The sequence below is a fragment of the Ruditapes philippinarum genome, unplaced genomic scaffold, assembly GCF_026571515.1.
Source record: "Ruditapes philippinarum isolate M1 unplaced genomic scaffold, ASM2657151v2 ctg3562_1_1_1_1, whole genome shotgun sequence".
NCBI classification, from domain to species: Eukaryota; Metazoa; Mollusca; class Bivalvia; order Venerida; family Veneridae; genus Ruditapes; species Ruditapes philippinarum.
In genome coordinates, this window is record NW_026864612.1 from 27,047 (window position 1) to 43,024 (window position 15,978).

The following is a 15,978-nucleotide window of genomic DNA, read 5'->3' on the forward strand; positions in this document are numbered from 1 at the left end:
CAAGGGGGGTAACTTACGCCGAGCGTTACGGTAAATGGCGGATGGCACTCCTTTTCTTTTTTCAATATACCGTAAATTTGACTGATTTTTAAATTAGCAGATTATATTAAATTGAGATTAGATAATTAAAGACCACCCGCTCGCATAATATGAAATGATATTCAAAGGTCGGACAAACAATATGTAAAGCCGGTACGGATTCGGATTTATGCGCCGCAATATGCGGTCCTGTTCCAGAGTTCCTATGGGCAGCACCATACATTGTACCATTAATTCTTTTTGTTGATAACATGGATATGTATTTACTGCAGTAACGCGCGAAGTTATAACTGCCGTTACTGCTTAACACATTCTAAGTGACCTTATTTTAATTATTTGATCCAATGACCTACATGTATATCTAATATATGCCGTATGTTGATCAATAAAACACTGTCGACTGATTCTATTTTTCATACCCCTCACTTTTTCCCCCATAGGCCTCTAGGAGTTATTCATACTGGTAATACAAGTGTACCACGTGACTAAGAAATGTGTACCGTTACATAGATAACAGTACTTTTTAACAGTATTGTGTCATAGTTTCGGGACCTTTTTGTTGAAAATGTGTTAGAGTTAAATCGTATACATATACATGCACCAAGCATATACATGCACAGTGCGTTAACTGGAGTGTAGGTGTTAGTTACCCGCACTCCAGAGCATGCCCATTGATTGGCTCATTTTTGCTGGGGTTTAATTATTGTGACGGAAGAGAAAGTGAAAGCGACAGAAATATCATATTCAGATGCTCGTTCATTGGTTATTTTTTGGCATAATCCGGTCATCGTCCCCCAGGGGACAATAAGTTTTTTATCTGATTTACTATGTCCAATGTATCGAGTGAATGCAGTGATGTTTTAGCATATTTTCATAAAGTTATGTTGAAATGATACGGAACACACTGTTATTTCAAAAGATACGGTACACACACAATTTCTGTCTTTGAAACAATTCTAAAATAAAATATATAAAAAAATTAATTTGAATTATAATGTGAGTGATTTTTTTCATAGTTATACATTTTATTAATTTAAACGAGAACCCTGGGACCTGTTTTGTAAAGTATCATTATGCCTACAGTTCAATTAATTGATGTAAACAGGATTATTCAAAAAATAAAAGAACATTTTGAGGGTACGTTGCGCAAAATTCGATTTTATATGTTGAGCAATTAATATTTGGCTATAAAATGTTAAAATTTTAGGGAGGGATACGGAAGACATTCAAAATTTTGTTTTGTTTTGATTTTCATTTGAAACAATTAGGTATATTCTTTTGGATTATAAAACGAATTGTGAAATTCATGGACATCTGTTATGTGCGATTTTTATTTAATTTAATTTGTTTGTTCGAATATATAAATGATTTTCTAAACGTAGTATGAATATATAAACAAACAAGAAGTTAGGAGTAAGTTGGAAATATATGTTCCTTGCAAAATGTTGTTTAAATAATCGAATTTGGAGAAAAAACGCTGGTTTTGATGCAAGTGGATTTTTTTAAATCACGGAAAGTTTAAAGTTTTTTTCGGCCACATGATATTTGGTATGGATCATCTGCCAGGGTCCAAAACTAACTGCATGTATCTAAATTATCAAATTATCTACATATTGACAAATATGTTTCGCAGTTTTACGTGCAATCAAAATTAATAATTTGATAATTTGAAGAACCCATATGGGAACAAGGCCTGTTATATATCGTAACGTAGTTTATACAAGGTAACCTTGTTACATATACATGTAAGGATATACATGTTAGGAAATTTGGTAAAATTATGCCTATCTTGGACTTTCATTTCAAGATGCATTTAACACTTGAGTTCATGGATATGTGTGCTTGCGTGTTTGTGTTAAAATAAAATGATATTTTAATAATACCATTTTGTCAATCAAATGCTATGGATTTTGGAGGCTGCGTTCTGTTTTATATACTACATGAAGTAGGTACGAGACCACAAGTGACTTCGATGTTTTGATTTTTTTATGTGAGAAAGTTTTTCTTACTACCGTACAGAATGGCGGTCGTTTTAAACTCAGGTGCCCGTTCGTTCCTTTATTTATACCCAAAGGGGCACTTGTAAAACTCGAAAGTCGCCACATGATAATGTCAGTTTTATGAGCCGTGAAACCAAACCAAAATGACCTAATTACATGAAATTAAAAGTTGTTTTTAAAGCTTCATGCTTTAAACATTAAAATTTTAAAGCAATGGCGACTAAATTTATATTTGTTTGGGTCGACAGACCAAACAAATAATGATAGCGAAATTTTCAGGCTCTGATATGCTTATTTGCAAAATAAGAAAGTAGTCCGAACCCCTGGAAGCGGTTACTTACCTTTATATGTACTCTAACGCTGAACAAATAAGGGGGGGGGGGGGTCACTGTGTTAAGATTGTCAAATGACGGGCGCATTAACTTTTCATGCCTTCTCGGGAGAAGAAAAAGTAGTTCCCGATTGGTCAAAGATTTCAAATATTGTGTAATTCTTTACAGATATACATGTAATATTAAGCTCCATGATTATTTACATCAGTGTCAAACGAAATTTAATAAGGGTTACAAACCCTAATTTTAGAATGATATGGTTTTCTTCAGGCTGTTATCTTATAACTTTTCCCCGTGGTCGAGGGGTTACACGCTCGTTTAGGAAGAGAGACGTCCTGAGTTCAAATCCAAGTTAAGGCAACTCATGTTTTTGTTTTTGTTTTAATTGTTTAAGCCAAATAAACAATGAATTACATATCATAGTGATGACACTAGAAACAACATTGGTGGCACTATACAAAAACAAATTGGTTTACAATCTCACAGCCTTCACCTTTCTGACATTCTGAGACCCAAACAAATTCAGCGCCTTCTGTGATTTGATTTAATTAAACATGACCATGATATTGCAAGATGGTACCTAATGACTTGCTTAAATTATTATTTACAAAATATAAATATATATAAATTGTTATCAAGTAATGATACTTTTCAGCGATTTAGGTCATGACCATGACATATCTTACTTCATTTAAACTAAAAGAAATAAAAAACAATAATAAACACAGCATTATATAACAACATTTTCTTTCTATAGAGCGCAACTACCTGATTCTGTGAAGATCGAAGTGTTTAACATACCCTAGGTGATTTTAAATAGGACAATTACGTGGAGGTTGTAAATGTTAAGTGTGATCTCTTGAAATATAGTGCACAAATACATATAAACATTAAAAGTAAGCATTATGATACATTGCAAAACAGTTCCCTGAGTTCTCGTTTAAATTAATAAAATGTTTAACTATGAAAAGAATCACTCACATTATAATTGAAATTAAATTTTATTATATTTTATTTTAGAATTATTACAAAGAGAGAAATTGTGTGTGTACCGTATCTTTTGAAATAACAGTGTGTTCCGTATCATTTCAACATAACTTTATGAAAATATGCTAAAACATCACTGCATTCACTCGATACATTGGACATAGTAAATATATCAGATTTAACATGTATTTTTCTATGAAATAGTGTCAAAAAACATATGATTTGCTAGAAATTGCTTGTTATGACAAATGAGTGTGTACCGTTCCCCTCGGCCCAGGCTATGAAAAGAAAACTGTACTCAAATGTTCTCAAAAACCATTCAGGGGTTTTCAGAATTTTGATATACCGTGGATAGCTGATATAATTACGGGTACTCTGCGCCTTATCTCATCAAAATCGGTTGAGTAATAAATAAGTTATGAATAAAAAACATACCTGAATCGGGTGAAAAATCGGCGTGTTCCGTACCCGAAAAGTCACGTGGTATGGCCACATTGATTATGAAATTGTTGTGTTATTTAAGGAATAAATTAAATTGCGAACTTATGTTTTTGCATTCATTACGTAATATCTAATATATGGTACCAATTTTATTATAAATCTCATGCGTTTATACGGAATGAACTAAATTTGAATTATCAATTTGCATTCATTCCGTAAAATGTAATATATATATAAGCATAATAAAAAACAATTTGATATGTTGCAAACGGAATGAATAGAATTGGAGTTAACGCTTAACATTCATTCCGTAAAATATAAGATATGGAAGTAAACATATAATGACATTGTTCTGTTATCTATGGAACTATTTGTTTTATATTAATTCCATAAAATTATATAAATATGGAACCAATTTTATTATCAATCGGATGTGTTTTATACGGATTGAACCTAAATTATAATTTCATTAACAATTTGCAAATACATTTTTACTATATAAAAATAATAAATACATGTGTACATGTATGATATATACATGTATAATATATTTCATTCATTCCGTAAAATACAATATGATTTACCGTTTTACATACGGAATGAACTGAATTAATATTTTATACCATTTTTAAACTCAAAACAAGAGCATTTATTTCCAGCATATAATATAATGGAATGGTGTCATTCAATCTGTTGTTTTGTTTTGCTTGTTTGTTTTGGGTTTTACGTCACATCGACACAGTATTATAGGTCATATCGCGACGTTTACTGGTGGAGGAAGACCTCAGGTGCCCTTCCGTGCATTATTTCAGGCACGAACGGGCACCTGAGTAGAACCACCGACGTTCCGTCAGCTAGCTGGATAGCTTCCTCACATGAAAGAATCCAAAGTCCCTGTCGGGATTCGAACCAACAGCGGTGAGGGGCAAGTGGTTTGAAGTCAACGACCTAAAACAACTAGGCCACGGAAGCCCCTCAATCTGTTGTAATTGATATTTATTTAGTCAAATTTGTCTTTTGCATATAATATTAAACGGAATGAATTGGTTTTTTTAAGGTTGAAAGAACACTTGCAAGTGTGCGCGTTTATTTTCCCGCCTTTTGAAACCGGTTCTTTCTTTACTGTTATAACTCGGCTTTCTTGTATAGGATTATCCAATCAAAACGTCATTTAGTTAAACTAATTTGCATGAAGGTGATATTGAAAACCATGCTCAGTCTTATATTATTCCAATCCTTACATCTCGGCAATCTCCGACAGGTTCGTAGATGTAATCATTGAAGCTTAAATGAACTTAACTCCTCCTTAATTGGGCAAATAATTTTGGCGGAAAATTATGAGCAGATTTTTACAAATATTTTACCGTTAATAAATGATTATAGAAGGAAAATGTTATCAAATTTAAATCATTCTGAGTAAATATTTTGTCGCTGGAAATGGCGGAAAGTTCTTCTTTGGGATCTGCTAGTTCTTCCCGCGGGTAAAATATTTTTATAGAGCGTATTGGCGGGGGATATAGAAATAGAAAGCAAGATACAGATGACATAGGTATTGAAGACTTCTATAATCCATGGAATTTCTTCGCGCTGTTCATGAAAGGAGACAGTTTTCTTCTACAGTGGTGTATTCGAAATGGAGTGATGAATGAGTCCTTGCCATGTGCAGTGAAAATGCGTAATACTGAAGGGATACTGCGCCCTTGTCCCGGGATTATGAATCTTTCTGAAAGAACGGGAAAAGCCACAGGCTATACCTTAAGATGTAATACAAACAGAAATCATGGGGTAGCTTCAAGAATATTCAGTTTCTTTGAACGCTCAAAACTAACAATCCAAGACGTAATGGTTTTCGTTAAAAGCTACCTTGACGGACATACTTTGTATAAATGTAGTCAGCTTTCTGGCGTCCATAACAAAAAACAGCAGTTGACTGGGGAAGTTTTGTTAGAGAATTGTTCAAAGAACATTTCTATCGCAATATTCTTCATCGTAAGTTAAAGGGAGAGATCGAAATAAACGAATCCCTATTTGGCAGAAGAACGAAACACCACCGTGGAAATGCTCGAAAGGAACTTAAGATATGAGTTTTTGGGAATGTTATCCTTTATCCTGTAGACTTTACTGCCAATCATTCAAAGGCACATTGAAGAAGGATCGATCATTAACAGCGACGGTTGGAGTACATATAGCGATTTGAATAGTTACGGTTACAGGCATTTCACCGTTGTACACAAGTACACTTTCAAATCTCAGTACAAACATACAGAGACTGGTGAAATTGTAACAGTGCATACAAATCAAATGGAGGGGGCCTGGAAGCACGCAAAAGACCACTTCAAAAGAATGGCAGGTACAAAAATAGGTCAATTTGAAGGTCATATGGCCAAAATTATGTGGCGTTCAGAAGTCAAGGGTCGCCTTTATGAACCCTTCCTCGACCTTCTGAAAGAAGTGTATACTTTAGATGCGCCCCCTTCATTTGGTTACGCAACACCATTATTTGATTCTTGGGGTCTAGAAGATGATGTGAAACGAAATAACTTCAAAGAATGGGAAGTTGTACCCTCAACGTCTGATGTAGAATCGGAATGTGAAGGATCGGCGCTGTCTGGCTCTACAATAACAGCAGCACAGAGAACTGTCGCTGAGGCACAAGTCAGAAGTCCCCCTATACAATTTTCAGGGATATTTTCAGACGATTATTCTGGAAATACAGGGGAGCCCAGCACAACGCATAAAATGACAGGGACTGAAGGCGAAACTACGTAAAAAATCTGTTAAATCTGCTACAAGTACAAGTAGTCATATGAAAATGAGAAAAGATAAGGTTTGCCACCCTAGTGGTTTTAAACCAATAATCCCATCCAAAGCCAAACGAACGAAGAAGAATGCCGAAAATCCGTATGGGAAAGAAGGCTTCATATGGTCTTCTTTGGATTCAGACTTCGAATAAAACTAAACTTAACAACACGCAACAACATATGGAGCAGAAGGATCATTTTTAAATAACATATATTTGTGTTTCAACATGTTTTTTAACAGTACGGCATACTGACATTACGGCTAAGAAGGCTTATTCGGAAGTACGAATTTACAGATTAATGACATTAAGGTTTGACACAGATGATGCGCGAGCATGGTGAGTATTTTTATTATTCAAGCGTTTACATGATACTGATCACATTTGTGTCTCGTATGCCAAATATCATCGCTTTGAAAAAATATTCCCCCCTGGGGGACGATGACCGGATTATGCCACTTTTTCCCGGGGTTTCATATTGTGACAACAGGAAACGTGTTTTTATATTTGACTATGATACAAAAGAGAAAGAACATCAAAACATTCGCCAGTCTGATTAATAAAAACATAAAATTCGTTAATTGTTACAGAGGAAAAGTCCTTCATGAAGATAACGGGAATAAAACACCCCAAAGAACAGAAAGACCGAGAAAAAAAACACAAAAAACACAAACAACGCCAGTCTAAAAATACTTGTAATACTAAGAAAGAAACACATAAAAAGCAATAAGAAGCACAAGATAATATGTCGGTTGTGGCCACGAGTTATTTAGTCATGGCCACGAGCTTATTAAGCGGTACGCACGAGATACAATGCCCTGGCCACGAGTTACTAAGGCATCGCCACGAGATAATTAAGTCGTGCGCACGAGATACTATGCGGTGGCCACGATTTACTAAGTCGAGATCATGCAATAATTAAGTGGTGCGCACGAGATACTATGTCGTGGAATCGAGTTACTAAGTCGTGGCCACGAGATAATTGAGTCGTGCGCACGAGATAATTAACCTATCAGATTACACTATTTATATGAATTTTCCTAGTAAACTAGAAATGTGCTATAGGACTAGGATGCCCCTACTTTACCTGCCTGTCAAAGTGCCATTTATACAAGTTGTACAATAATTTCACATTTATTGTCATTGAGACCCTGATAAAACTTGGAAGGTAAGGATAGTAAAGTCATTTAATTTTGTTACTGTTAGATTTAGTTGAAAATTTCAGATCATCACAGCCAAACGCCTAGGATAATCTATTTACTTCAGGATGATATTTTTACTGTTACCTACAAACCCATATGTTATTTATATACCGTCCGTTCGATGCATATCTCTCAGTGGAACGTGGTTCTCCCTTTTATTAAGAAGTGAAATTTAAACATGTTAACAACTGCAGACAATAGTTGTCATTGGCCTAAAGTAAATCAACATTTATTTCGATTTTATGACTTGATACAATAACCAAATGCACGTTTTTCATGGAACATAATTGATATTTGTCAATTTGTCAACTAACAAAGGTCATTATCAAAATATGACATATTTATAACATCATTATATGACATATTACAGAGAATAAACACGATGCCGTGTTCTATGATTTGATTTATTGTTCATAAAAGATATAAAGGAACAATAGGGGATGGCATGACACTGTCGTTTTATACTATTAATTAGGAATAACGTTTTCCAGCAATATCTAAGTTGTTTGGAAATTGTACGATTTTACGGACTTCTCTACCAATACTTTTCTAAAAATACACTTATTCTGTAAAATGAAACACTTCCGGTTGTCATTAAAACAATTACATTTGTGCATATGTTAAATGATTCAGAGGCTTAAGGTAAGAATAAAAAATTGATGTATTAATTCATTTGTAATCGTTGTAAACCATCAAATTATACAGAAACATTAAGGCCGGTGTACGTATTATATGCTGCATTGATTTATCCTACTCAAACACTATACAGCCTGGAAATAACTGGGTGTCCTGTAGATCCTTATATCATTATTTCTAAGTTTTAAATAACTGAACAGCTAGCTAATCACCGAGCTAGCTTCATGAACCATACATTCGTATCCGACAGGTACACTCCTGAAATGCGTGGCTTAACAACACTAACTTCAATTTTACTTAATAACCGGAACACAATACTAGCTACTAAAATTTCAAATACAGTAACTATAAATATTTAGAAGCTCCAATATCCACTATAATTTCACTTGTAGATTTGGACCCGGTCAATTCAAAACTTACCTACTGAACTGGTATACTTTTGTCAAGATAAATAATATTGTTTTTTTTTTTATAAATAATACTTTCCATTCGGACTCACCGGAGTAATGATCATATGTGATGTCATGAACAAATCACGTTTGTGTGAATATATTCCTTTCCTCGTGGATTTTAACGAGTTAAGCGGAAAACTTGTAATAAATATGAGTTTATTCAGTCCTGAATTGAGTTTAAAGGAACAGTTAAATGTGGAAGATTATTGTAAACGAATTTATAACAAGAGGGCCATGATGGCCCTGAGTCGCTCACCAGAAACAACTGCTTTTCAGTGTTAAAATGTCAATATATTCTAATATTAATTTGAGCATAGAATATGTTTAAAGAATAATTTGACAAAATGCAATGACCTGGGGTATTTAAGCTTTAGCTTAAACCAAGCTAATCAAATTAATATGAGCAAACTTGATAAAAGACTACCTAAGAATGCTACACAGTTTGGTGACCATCTTTCAATTATTTCAGGAGGAAATGATGTTCGAATGTTTTTTCTATTTTTAGATTTAGTGGCCCCTAAAAGGGGCTAATCAAATAAATATAAGCAAACTTGATAAAAGAGTACCCAAGCATAATACAGACAAAGTTTGGTGATCATCAATCAATTGGTTCTGAAGTAAAAGATGTTTAAAGGTTTTTCTATTTTTAGCTTAAGCGGCCCCTAAAAGGGGCCAATCAAATGAATATGAGCAAACTTGATAAGAGACTACCCACGAATGCTATAGACAAAGTTTGATGATCATCCATCAATTAGTTCTCTAGAAATAGACATTTAACGGTATTTCTATTTTTAGCTTTAGCGGCCCCTAAAAGGGGCTAATCAAAATTTGGTGATCATCCATCAATTAGTTCTGTAGGAGATGTATAAAGGTTTTTCTATTTTTAGTCCCAGAGACCCCTAAAAGGGGCCAATCAAAATAATATTAGCAAACTTGATAAAAGACTACCCAACAATGCTTCAGACAAAGTTTGGTGATCACCAATCCATTAGTTCTGTAGAAATAGACATATAAAGGTATTTCTATTTTTAGCTTTAGCGGCCCCTAAAAGGGGCTAATCAAATTAATATGAGCAAACTTGATAAAAGACTACCAAATAATGCTACAGACAAATAGACATTTAAAGGTATTTCTATTTTTAGCTTTTGCGGCCCCTAAAAGGGGCCAATCAAACTAATATGAGCAAACTTGATCAAACACTACCCGAGCATGTTACCTACTAAGTTTGGTTGATCATCCATCAATTAGTTCTATAGGAGAAGATGTTTAAAGGTTTTTTGTATTTTTAGCCCTACAGACCCCTAAAGGGGCCAATCAAAATAATATAAGCAAACTTGATAAAAGGCTACCCAAGAATGCTACAGACAAAGTTTGGTGATCATCCATCAATTAGTTCTCTAGAAATAGGCATTTAAAGGTATTCCTATTTTTAGCTTTTGCGGCCCCAAAAAGGGGCCAATCAAATTAATATGAGCAAACTTGATAAAACACTACCGTAGAATGCTTCAGACAAAGTTTGGTGATCATCCATCAATTAGTTCTGTAGAAGAAGATGTTTAAAGGATTTTCTATTTTTAGCTCTGCTGACCCCTAAAAGGGGCCGATTGGAATGACATAAGCAAATTCAAGTTTGACTGTCACAAGAATGCTACAGACCAAATTTGAAGTAAATCTGCCCAGTAGTTTCAGAGAAGAAGACGATTGTTGACGCATGACGACGGACGACGGACGCCGGAGCATCCCCCTTTGATACTAATAGCTCACCCTGAGCCTTCGGCTCTGGTGAGCTAATAAAAATCGCAAAAAAGTGGATTTAATTAATGCGTTTTCTTGTTCAGTGTGAGTAACAATTAATAAAATAAAATAAAAACCGTCACAACTGCCTCTTAAAGGAGGTGACATAAGACATAAGGTGACCTAAGACATACCGCCTAGGACACATCGACATATCGAATTATTATAATACATTGTTTACATGTTGTGATCAATTAAAAAAAAAGCAAAGACATAATTATGTTAAACCTTTTACAACAAGAAAAGAATGACCGAATTACTATTCTTTGAATAAATAAATGAAATAAATAGATAATTACTGCAAACTGAAATACATGTATGTTGTACATTTTGTTAACATTTGTAACCAAAATTGTATGATGTTATTTTGAACAGCCGTAAATGAGCCGCGCCATGACAAAACCAACATAATGGGTTTGCGACCAGCATGGATCCAGACCAGCCTGCGCATCCGCGCAGTCTGATCAGGATCCATGCTGTTCGCTTAGAAACCCTTTTACAAGTAGAGAAACTGATAGCGAACAGCATGGATCCTGATCAGACTGCGCGGATGCGCAGGCTGGTCTTGATCCATGCTGGTCGCAAACGCATTACGTTGGTTTTGTCGTGACGCTTCTGCTGTGACTGCTAATGTTATATCAGTTGGTTAAAACATTTCCCATTTGCTGATTAGTATAACGCAAAATAAATATTTATACGAATCGAGAGATGTTCAAAAAGAAACATCAGGTCATTTATAGTTATTCTAATCAGAGTATATAAACTAGTCCACTTCCTGAACTCGTAAGAAAGATACAAGTTAAAATATATAGGTTCCCAATGATAGTTATTTACTATTTAGATACTATGCTTATATAAAATACAACTATATGTATGCTCAGATGTGCAAGTATTTATCCGAATGAGTGAGACTTTATGACATACTTTCAAAAAAAGAATACGATTGTTGAGTTGAGCAAAATTCAGTGATTGTAATGTTTGTCCAGAGGCTATTTTTTGTTAAAATAGAATTCGTAAAGTCTAACGGTACTTTATATATATATACAGAGGAAAACCTGTCAAGATATGATTTCTTTATGTTGTATGGTGTTCACCCACACAAAAAGGGTCAATATTAAAACATCAACATATTTGTTAACAGTTAAATATTCCTAGAAGTAAAATTGGCAGTTTTCACGTGATAAATGTGACCTAACGCTTGTAATGTTTCACTTGACATAGATATAAAAAAACCTTTATATCACACTCTTGAATATGTTGCAAACAAGACAGTTTCTTGTAGACAGAACGAGCTGTATTCCAGTTTTAAACCGAAATACCAATATACATATATGTTCTTTTTTTGTCTCTTTTTATAGACACAATTTTCTATGATATGATATAGTGTGCAGCAATCGATTGTATGATAAAATAAATACGAAGAACATACTTGGTCGACCGGTAACTAACGGATCGACTTGCAACCAGTTTAAGGTTGTGTGTATAATTAAGGTCAATATTTACAAAATAAAACGTTGCAACGGTAAAAAGTTACAGCATAATAAACATTGCAAAACTGTACTTATATGTTTTTCCTTCGGACAAGAAAATGTATTAATCATATAGTTACATATAGATGTACGAGCATGCGGTGAAATTTTATCTTTTGTGACATTTTATTTCAAAAACGCCCAAACTACAATGTGTGGAATAGTAGCTTTAATACGAGAACTTGGATAAAAAAGAGAGAGCGAAGTTCATAGTATACAGCACTGGATACAATTCAGCCAAAGACTTTTTAAAATAATCAAATCATGGTGACTTCCGTTCATTGAATGTAAGCCTTTGTTGTTCATCTTGTTGTTCATATTATACACTACGCGATTTTACCATTTAAAGTAATTGCAAAGTGACTTCCATTCATTAAATGCCACCAATAATTGTTGGTTGATCTTGTTTTGCATATTTAACGGTGTGCGATTTTACCATTTAAAGTAATTTCAAAGTGACTTCCGTTCATTGAATACCACCCTTTGTTGTTTATCTTGTTTTTCATATTGTACACCACGCGATTTTATAATTTAAAGTTACTGGAACATGACTACCTTTCATTGAATGCCGCCCTTCCTTGTTGATCTTGTTTTTCATATTGTACGCTATGCGATTTTACCACTTGAAGTAATTGCAAAGTGACTTTTTTCATTGAATGCCACCCTTCAATGTTGATCTTATTTCTAATATTGTACGCTATGCCAGTATACCATTGTAAGTTTTTAAAAAGTGACTTCCGTTCATCGTATGCCGCCCGTCATGGTTCATCTTGGTTTTCATATTGCACGCTATGCGAGATGTCCATTTAAAGTACATTCAAAGCGACTACCATTTTAGGTAATTGCAGAGTGACTTCCGTTCTTTAGTGTCGCCCTTCCCTTTTTATGCATCCCGAAGGATGGGCAAATAGTCGCCGCTTTGTCCGTCCATCCGTCCGCTATTCTTGTTCGGAACATAGCTTTGAAACAACAAGAGGTATCAACATGAAAATTTGTAGGTATATAGATGTCATTGGGTAGATGTACAGTGCACAAGAACAAAAACTCTGCCTTGCCTCTTCATTTTTACAGTTTGAACTTTGTGAGATATCAACAAGAAACTGTGTAAGCAGATAGATCTTGTTTTTCATATTGTACGCTTTGTAATTTTACCATTTAAAATAATTGAATGTATTATATACCTGTTAATTCAAAATTAAAATGCAAAAATGTCTATACAATTTCACGTTTTCTTTATTTTACTAATACTTAAGAAAAATACGAAATATGCCATTTTTTTTGGCAACACAGTTAATGTGATATTGCACCAAAACACGAAATATGATCTTGGCTTACCTCGGATGTTACAAACCTTAATTTGTTTATTTGATTTGATTTTACGGCACATTGACACATGACCGAACAAAATGTCATTACAGCTCCTTTACAGGAATTCATGAACAAGATTTTTTTCTTTGACCGAATAAATATGTTACACAGATATTCTTGAACAAGATTTTTATCAAATTTGTTTTGTTCGGTCAACCAAGAATAAAAATGTCAGTTTTATATAATATCTCATTCCTAACTCTATTCCAAAAAAAAAAACGTTCTTTTTATTTTTAGTATTTGTGACCGTAGGGGTTCAAAATGAAATCCCAACAGGGGTGTCTAAACAAGGTTGCTACATAACAAGTTTTATTCCAATATCTCATTCTTAACTCTAGTTATAGTCCTGAAACCATTTTTCTATTTTTAGTAACTGGGATATTTACCTTGACCCCAGGGGGTCAAAAGGCTCTTTATACAAGCTTGTTGTATGCAAAGTTTGATAACAATATCTCATTCCTATCTCTTGCTATTGTCTGGAAGCCATATACATATTTGATTTCTATCATACAGTCATTTTGAAAGATTTTTTTTTTAAACAAAAATAGTAATTTTTATATCAATTTATCAATTTATACACTTCAAATTAGTTTGATAAAGATCATTCGCAGGCCACACGTATTCATTACTGTCCTTAGACAAATTAAACTTATGACATAGTGATAAATTCATATAGATTTAATAAATGTCAATGTCCATAATTCAGAATTCCTTTTCTTTTGTGTTTTTAAGGAATACTTTTTAATACAATATTCCCCCTCTGATGCGTTTGACGTTTTACTTTAAATTTAATTTTTGTATCAACTTCAATATCATGATAACATGATGTCAGGAGAAATGACTGCCTTGATGTTATTTTATCTAAGGAAAGATTTAGTAATAAATACTAGAACAAATTTCCAACATATGGGGGCTGGGCAGCACCGCCTGACATAAAATTGAAATATTCTCTGTTGGAAAACTAACATGTAATTGTTTAGTTAACACTATTTTTTAAGGTACATATGTATTTATATAAGATTTATAACTCTGTTGGTATCATTATTCACCTTAAGTTAGGATTTTACTTTTTTTAATTTTTAAAATATTGCAAATATATGTATTTTTATTACCAAGATAGTATTGAAGTCACATATATGAAACTAATGAAATATGGATAGATGGCAGAACATAGATTATGCATTTCATTTGAAGCTCGACTATAGCGACTATATTAATAGATTTTCTATATCACCCAGCATCAGCGACCGTGACCGAATTTCTGATTACAGTTTTAAAGAAGTATAAATCCGTTTCTGAAACCTTTTTATTTCATAATTTTTATTTTTTTTATGATGGTTCAAAATGTTAGCACCAAAATAACTGAAAGAATCATCCTTAAAATGATTTGGTTCTTTTTATATTACTTTTTTATTTCTAAAGGTGTACCTACTCAATGTAAATTCATGTTTTTGTTTCATATTATCTTTATTAAAGACCTTGGAAATATTTTAATACATTTACTTAAAATAGAGAGTTAAAACGTACAGTACGCATATTCATTGTTTCTGAAAGAAAAGTTGATTTTTTGTTTATCAGAAGTTAATTTGTTACAGCTAAACAAGGAAATAAAAAAATATTTATGCCTTGCACAAAAGTCCTGTCTTTTCAAGTCCTGGCTGACATACTTCTTGTGGGGGTACTAACCAGTATGAAAGCATTGTCTTTTGGCTTGCAATACTATGAGAGCTGCTTGTTGACATGTTCACTTACATATTATTTGGTGCAAAAATATTGAACATTTAAGTGCTTTCTTGATACAAAGACAAAATACGTCCAATAGTTTATTAGTGAGGCATGCTATTTTACACACAAACATAATATAATACATACATAAAACATAATACGAAGACAAATTAAAGTTTCACAGATCCAGAAATATTATTTGACCTTTTGCTGCTTTTTACCATACAATTCACTCTAAAGAAATGTACAACTATCTTTCATAAACTGGTATTTTGGTAAAATTAAACCACTACAAGCATCAGATGTATAGAATTATACACTTAAATTAAAGTTAACAGTGAAATATGAAAAGATAAAAGACACTCTGACAGCCAACATTCCAAAGGCTCGGATACTTTGTTCCTCTATTAACATTGTCAGAATATATATTTTTAATTCAAATTATTTTTTCATAATACATTAAAACCGATATTTGATAATAGTATCATTTTCTTTGATTCATATGGCTGAATTTTCTTTTATTTTTTACTAACGGAAACAGAACAATAAGTAAGACAATACAGGGTAATTGGTAAAGGCTTTCCTAATAATACACCATGTTCTTCTATATTACAGCTAAGTGAGAATGATCATTAGTACATGTAGTATGTGTGACTGCAAGATTGAGCAGGGA

At 33.4% G+C, this 15,978-nt stretch overlaps 1 pseudogene; it reads left to right on the forward strand.

Moving 5' to 3' along the window:
* The first annotated feature begins 5,236 nt into the window (after positions 1-5,236).
* LOC132726260 (uncharacterized) lies at positions 5,237-6,568 on the forward strand (annotated as a pseudogene).
* The last annotated feature ends 9,410 nt before the right edge of the window (positions 6,569-15,978 follow it).